The 7970-nt window shown below is 35.6% G+C and overlaps 1 protein-coding gene and 2 pseudogenes across 2 annotated transcripts in view; all 3 read right to left on the bottom strand.

The window, feature by feature from the left end:
- LOC149884570 (uncharacterized) overlaps positions 1-7970 on the bottom strand; it is a 317612-nt gene that overhangs the window by 299400 nt on the left and 10242 nt on the right. The window lies entirely within an intron of this gene.
- On the bottom strand, positions 685-2597 carry LOC149884574 (uncharacterized; annotated as a pseudogene). The gene is made up of 2 exons (XR_016454826.1): positions 1856-2597; positions 685-1526 (listed from the first exon to the last, which is right to left on the bottom strand). The product of XR_016454826.1 is annotated as an uncharacterized LOC149884574 (transcript).
- On the bottom strand, positions 4650-5566 carry LOC149884573 (uncharacterized; annotated as a pseudogene).

Raw genomic sequence — 7970 nt, 5'->3', positions numbered from 1 at the left:
GATTATTAACGTATTAGTGAGTAAAAATGTATAAAAATTATTTATTATTTCTATGAGCTAGTAGCAGTTAGTAGTTTGAATATGAAGCCAAAACAACACCCCACCTTTGTTCCTGGTAACAAAACAACACCCCACCTTTATTCCTGGTAACAAAACAACACCCCACCTTTGTTCCTGGTAACAAAATCCCCTAAAAAAATTTTTTTGTAAAAAAATTCAAAAGCATTTTTTTTGTAAAAATAAATTTTTTCAATATTGTTAGAAATAATTTAAAAAAAAATTAATTTTATAAAGATATTTTTTGTTTTCCAGCTTCCCGTGTGAAAATTTTGCCAATAAACCCTAAAAGCTTTTCAATAAACTGCCTAAAGATCCTGAAAAACGACAACTACTAAAACAGCCTGACTGATAATAGTAAATCAATTGTGACTGGAATATTTATAGTAGTTTTAGTCATAGGACCCAAGATGAAATGGTCAATTAGGAAAGTTCCCTGAGATTTCTGATACTTTTTGATAAAAGACTCTGCAGATAAACGCAATTCGTCAACTTACCCCTGCTGAAAACTAGCCCCGGTCTCCCCTATCATTATTTCAAGAAATAATGTAATACATAAATTTCAAGAAAAATATTTAAACAATTTCTTAACTTAGCAACCATAGTAACCACCTTAGTAACATCTAAAAAAGGATAAAAATAGTCATAAAATAGTCATTCAATGATTCAATTGAGTTATAATAAGAAATTGAAAGAAAATATCTGGTTGAATTTAAATTACAAGTTTTTGTTCAGTTTCGTAAAATTCTCATCTTTTCATTCGATTGCGGCGACCAACAGTTAAAATTCCACAAAGTGAAAATATCCTTTCTACAAACGCCTGTGATGCTGGGGCGGACAGTAAATCTTCAGCCAAAATTGCAATCTTGCTATACTTGCTTTTGTTTTGTTTCCAAAAGAGCAGGCCGTTACTTGGCAGCGCTTCATCACCGCTTATGTCTACCAAATACCTTGACAGCTGACTTGCAACAGTGAGGTTGTCTTGGTTATAAATTTTTCTTTCTTTTGTAAAGATTTTATTTGACAAGAACTTAAAGCGCTTTATGGCAGCAAATTCACATTTAGATCCATTTGACTCAGCAGCAGCTTGTAATTCTTGTTCTACTCCAAATACTTTTATTATATAAATCTTTGCTGCATGGAGCAAGGTGCCCATTTCCGGTGTGAGGATAAAGACAGCAACGGTTGGATCTAACAAACATGCAGCAGATGGAAGAGGATTAAACGTATCTGAGTCCGGCTGCAGAATTGATTGAAACCGTTGACGTAGATCTCCAAGAAGATTCGCTATCAAAACTTGTTGGTAGGATATTCTTGTAAATAGCATTCCAAATTGAGTATAGATGGTAGAACCTGTAAAAGAGACTGGGCATCGGTCTGAAGTATATCTGTTTGTACTGCAAAGGGTTCCAAAAGTGAAGAAATGTTTTGAAGACGAACCCATTCACTTGCTTTGAATGTGTCGATTCCTAAATTTAAGTAAACCGTCTGAAATTAAAGTTTACTAATAACAATTGTAATAACTAATAATTATCATTGATATACGTCTCTTTTTTCCATACTGTTGCAATGTGATTTAAAAGGCAGGGTAAAGTATTTCCGTGTTTTTAGTAAACCTAATTTAAAGACTATATACCCTGTCTTGTTTTTTAATGATAATGACTAATGAACTTCTTACAATTTATTTCCATTTTCGTTTTTTTAGTTTAAATAAGGTAAGACGCAATTTTGTAGACTTAATAAAATTCCGAAAATAATTTATACACACTAATAACGTAAATAATAAAATAATATGTACCAATTTCTATAAGAACTTCATTCACCGATGTCTTTATTTTAAACAGCCGGTCAATCATCTGATATGTACTGTTCCATCTTGAGGTGCAGTCAGTTATCACAGCCTTCTTACACTTGTCAATAAGTTTCTCAATTGCCACACTTGATTTCCTAATTCTTGATACAACTTGTCTCGTTTCTAAGATGGTTGCACTATAATGTTCATAAACTGGTTTTATGAGAAGCTGGAGTGTGTGAGCCATACAGGGCATTCGACGATATGGAATATGATCTGGCAGAAATAAATCAGTTTGTTCTGACTGAGACTGGACCTCTTCCTCATCAGTTTTATGTTCAGACTCATCAGATTCAAACTCATAAGATTCAGATTCGTCAGATTTTTTAGCTGCATTCACTTCCTGTAAGAGCCTGATGGCTTAAATCATATTAGACCCGTTGTCTGAAACAATCAACATAACTTGATTTTCTCTAATACCCCACTGGTCAAGACATTTCTTTAAACATTCGGCAAGCATCTCACCCGTGTGGGGATGTTGGAGTTCTATCAAATTTAGGAAAGCATGTCGTGCTTTATCAATGGTGGTGTCATAGAAACAAGCAGATATTCCAAGAAACGATGCTGTGAGACGCTTCTTCGTCCAACCATCAAGACAAATTGTTACTTTGCGTGTACGATTCATCAAGTCTTTCAGTTGTGCAGATTGTAGAAGAAAACGCTCGTTTATCCGCTTGTTCAGTGTTGCAGACCCTGCAATATAAAATTTAAATCAGTTAAAATTTAATGCACATCAGTTTGTGTTTTTAGTTACTATAGTGTTACATTAATCATACTATAATTACAGGCAAACATTTAAAAATTGTTTAGCATTGAATGAATTTAAAACAATAATTTAAAAATTTAGTTGTGTTAATTGTAACCTGGCAATGTAAATTTTGTGTCAAGCGTTTTTATCATCTTTCAAAACGACGGCTGATCTAGCAATACCATTGGATAGCTGGTATTAACAATCATTTCAATCACGCTATCCTGACGCAATTGACATTTACTTGATTCCGTTGGCCACGCGGTGATTCGGTGTTCAAAGCATTCTCTTATTGTCTGAGTTTTTGTCTTTCCACTATTTCGGGAAGATATAGAATTGCTGTCATCAATTTTACGTTTCAAAAATATTTTTTCTGCATTTCATTTTTTCTTTTCATCCGTGTAACATTTGTGTGTGTCTTTATGCATTCTCTGAATGTGCGCCACCAAGTTACTGGAATTTTTTCCGGCAAGAGATGCGCCACATACGCTCTCATTATTTATGTCCTGTACTAGACAATTGGATTTGTCATTTTTTTCATCGTAAACGAAGAATTTCCATACAGAACTGTCACGCTTCCTACCAGCCAACAACCTTGATAAACTCATTATTCTGTTATTAATTTGCAACTCTTAAGAATCTTTAGATGTTTATTTTATTTTACAACAAAAGATTGAACGCATTGAATTTATACTTAACGTAATGACAAGCACGTTTTGTGGTCCATTGATACATTCTATAATCATTCCAAATATCATCGTTATGGTCAAACATGTGCGCCAATTTTAAAGCAAGTATGCAAAATTTGTAAATTAATTGTCAAAAAAAACTAATTAGTGTATCGAAATTTCTTTTAATATTCAATAATTTTCGTTCGGTAATAATTCCTAATTCTATTCCTATTTTCGTTTTTTGATGCTTATATTCAATTCTATTTCAGTTTTCGTTCTTCAGATATATCCTAATTTTAAATTTTTATTCACATTAACGAAATCAATTATTTTTACTTCTAATTTTACTTGACGTTAATGAAAATATCACTGATTTCGTTTATTATAATTTTTAGGTAAAATATTTAATAAACTAATATTTAAAGCACATTTTATTTTACAATTGCAACTCCATCTGTTGATTAACGGTTTTATAAAAATCAAAATGTTCCGAGGAATAAAGAGACATTTTAAGAATAACAAATTTATTATAGAAATTAAAAATAATAATAGTTACAATCATCTACTCTTGTCAATGAACAAAAATAAAGAAATACTTTATAACCTTACTTAAAATAATGATAAAATGCTATTGAATATTATTTCTAAGATTGTATAGTAGTGTGTTGCTAAAGTTTTCATAGAAAAGTTAAAAAGTTTATAGTTTTACAATGAATTTTGACATATTGTTCAGCTATTATATGCTAACAGATTTTAAAAAAGAAATGTTAAAAGAATATATTGTTTCAAGACTGTAACTCCATCTGTTGTCAAAGTTTTTTTTCATAGTTTAAAAGTTCCAAAAATTTTCAAATTTGAAATGTTCTGAAAAATAATGCAGCATTTAAATACTTACAAATTTATAATACAAATTTATAATATAATAAGTTTAAGCAACTGCTAAAGTAATGGATGGTAAAAATATTGGAAAAAGTCAATAACCTGACTAAAATATTCTTAAAATGACATTGAGTTTATAATCTAAAGATAGTAACACCCTCTGTTGGCAAAGTTTTTGCTTAAAGTTGTAAAGTTCCGAAACAAGCTAGTTCTAATGAATAAAGTAAAAACTCTTAAAATTTATATTATTTCGATACATTTCAATACATATCTAGAAATGCCCAGTAGTTCTGATAATTTTACTTAAAACCTTTGAAATGAAAGAAACCAAAAAGTAAACTAATTGTGTGCTTTAAACAAGTTATTTTATTAATCTCTGTTCTCAAATTCATAATGATATTTTATTAATTAAGAATACTTGTCAAAATTGTCAACAAAAAATTTAAATGTCAGATGATGAACGTCCTGGAGTTGGTGGATGAGAAGGGCCAGCAGTTGGTGTGCAAGAAGGACCAGCAAATGTTGTGGCAATAGACTGAGTAGAGTGTGAGCTATCTAGTGGAACATCACCACCATCATCTTCATCATCATCACCAATGTTGATGACTTCTCGAGAAGACAATCGGTCCAATGCAGATCCAGATATTTTACTGCTAGTTTCTGGCTCAAAAATGGCCCGAGATGGCATTCTTTTTGCAGCTTCTTCAGCCATAGCAGCAAGTCTGCTTTGGTTGTCAAATAGTAGGAATGAAAAGTGATCCTGTCAATGTTTTGCTGAATGTAAATCAATTTTTCCACATTCTCTGGCTGGAGCTTTGTTCTTTTTGCACTGACTATATTACCACCTGCACTAAAAATTCGCTCACATGGAGCAGATGAAGCGGGAATACACAGTCATTTGCGTGCTGCTTCAGACAGCAGAGGAAATCTATCTTTATTATCCCGCCAAAATTCAAGTACTGGCTGTTTGGTAGCTGGCATTGCTGAAAACATCTCCCACTCAGTTTGAATCTTGGACTTTCCGTATTCGTATTCCTTTCCGTATTCGTTGAATTCAAAACGTTCCTCCAGAATGTTTTCTTCGATATCGACAAGGGTTTTATATTCGTCGTATTTTGCAAGATAAATGTCTTCGTTTTTTGACAAAGTGAGAAATATTAATCGATTTCCATTGTAATCGTATTCGATTTCGGTTATACCAAATGAAAACGAAACAGCGTGTTCTAGTGTTATCCAAAAACGATCCAACTCATCATCATTTGGAAGATGATCGACTTTGAGAAACGAGGGTTTACAGATTGAGCGATCTTTTAAGAAGTTGATAAGATGGTGGAAGAAAAAAAACGAAAAAAGACGCATCAAGAGAATAAAACCGGTTCATTACGAATATTTGTTTTTAAAAGAATAAGTTTTACAAATTTTTGAAGGTTGAGTTTCAATAAAGTCTTGAAGTTTTTGCACAGGCACCAACATTAAGTTTAATCGATATTCAATTTGCTTTGATACACCCCAAAGATATGCACAACATCTTAATCGATCGACGAAATCAGTAATGTGTATGGCGGTTTGAAGAAAGACATCAATGGCGCTTTCTATTTCTTTTTCACCGTTTCGAAGCCATGTCGTACGTTCGTCAACATCAGGGCGGCGGCAAAGAGATGGTAGTGATGAAACAGCTAACGACGATCGGCGGACGAACGAAAAGAGCGAACGAATTGACCGAAGAAGAGCTGCAAATCAAAAGGAAAAAAGACAACGAGAGAAAGCGAAAAAAAAAAAAGAGAGACGATGACGGAAGAAGAGCGTTTCGTTTTGAGGGAGAAAGACAGAGAAAGAAAGAAGCTGAAAAGACAAGATCCGTCGAAACGAAGCGAAGAAAACGCGAGAAGAAAGCAAAGAAGGGGAGAAAAGAACGTCGTCCTCGAAGCGGAGCAAAGTCGACAGAAAATCGTGTCGAATTCGACGCTTGGAGAAAAGAGCAAACGTTTTTGGACTATTCGTCGTTGTTCGGCGAAGGATTGTGTTTTTACGCAGCGATGGTCGTTTCTCTGACGCTAAGCAAGCTGAACGTGGATTCGCTCGAAAAATGGAAAGAGTTTTTGAGGGAGCGTTACGACGGCGACGAAGCGGGGGACTTTGAAGAAGAAAGCGAATTCTACGAGGTGTTGGAAGAAAGGCTGAGCGAGAAGCAGATAGAAACTCAGAGAGCGGCGTTGGAAAAGTTGAAGAAACCGTTCGTGACGATCGAAACGTTGAGCGAAATGTGTCAAGATTTCGCGTACGACGAGTATTTCCTCCACCGCAACGTTCAAGTGTGGACGTATCGCGAAAAAAACAACAACGCGATTTACTACATGAAAAGCTTCAAGAGAAAAGCCGTCAGAAAAACGAGAGCCTTTGTCAAGTGTCTTTTCGAAAGCAGAAAAACGCTGTCGGAGGAACGGGACAAGCACAAAAAGTTTCGGACTCGCGAAGAACGAGAGGCGGCCAACGTTCGTTTGCAAAACAGACAGACGCTGAAGATCTTTCTGAGAGATGAAGAAGAAGAAGTTGTAAACCGTTGCACGCACCGAAGCACGATGCACGCCTGTTCCATGCTGACGCTGCGACATTGCTTTTATTACGAAAAATCGCGTGCCCGTTTGCAAAAAATGCAGCAGTGCGAGAAGTGTTCTCTGTTTTTTACTCATCTGAATAATCACTTGCCTTCGTGCGAAGGTTTTTACGCCGAGACGCAGTTCGCTTTTTACAAACACGGTTATTACGGGGAAAACGATTCTTTTTTGGGCGGCAGTCGAGTCGCTCCGCCGTTTTTCATGACGTTCGACACCGAAACCGAACTGGTGAAAAGCGCTCGAAAAAAAACGACGCCGACCACGCGAGAGTTGGGCTCTCAAAGGCCGCCCAAACTTCTTTTTTGGGCGGCAGTCGAGTCGCTCCGCCGTTTTTCATGACGTTCGACACCGAAACCGAACTGGTGAAAAGCGCTCGAAAAAAAACGACGCCGACCACGCGAGAGTTGGGCTCTCAAAGGTACTTTTGTCACACGTTCTCTCTGTTTTGCACGCATCCTCCTCTGGCTCGATTGCTGTTTGGCGAACGTCGCACGGCGGTGACTTGGTACTACGAAAACACCGAAGAGAGCATGTCCCGTTGTCCGTTGAGCAAGCTGCCCGTCAAGATGAACCATCCTTGGCTGAGAGCCGAACGTCGAGCCGCGTACGAAGAGTGTCTTTACGAAAAGGGCGGCGACTTTTCCAATCTGAGGTGCTTCGACATGCTGACGATCGTTTTTGGGAAGAAAACAAAAAGACAAAAACGAAACGATAAAAGCGTTCGTTTGCGAAAATTTGACGGTACTAAAAGAGTATTTCAATTCGAATAACTTTCATAAATACCTGCAACAAATAAACATTCACGCCACCAAATATATGTCGTGCTTGACGAAGAAAAAAGAAACTTGCATCATAGATTTGTTAAGATTGAAATTTGATGTTGATTATATGTAAATAGATAAAAGAAAAAATGAATTTAAATTCTATTTTCGATTTGTTAAAAAACACGAGAGAAAACGTTTGGCAAAGACGTCTTTTCGACAAAATAATCAAGGTAGCGGCAACCAAGAGTCAATTGGACAACTTTTACGCTCCTACCCATCGTTACTTTATCGAACATAGGACCAAAAAAACAAAATTTATCGTCCGCAGAGAGGATTTATACCCCATTACGTTGAATTATTATATATACGTTTTATTATTATTAT

The sequence above is a fragment of the Hydra viridissima genome, unplaced genomic scaffold (genome assembly GCF_058129835.1).
Source record: "Hydra viridissima isolate aposymbiotic clone 2 unplaced genomic scaffold, HvirCarnegie_v1 scaffold_8, whole genome shotgun sequence".
In the NCBI taxonomy this organism is placed as follows: Eukaryota; Metazoa; Cnidaria; class Hydrozoa; order Anthoathecata; family Hydridae; genus Hydra; species Hydra viridissima.
This window is presented reverse-complemented; position numbering and strand designations above follow the sequence as displayed.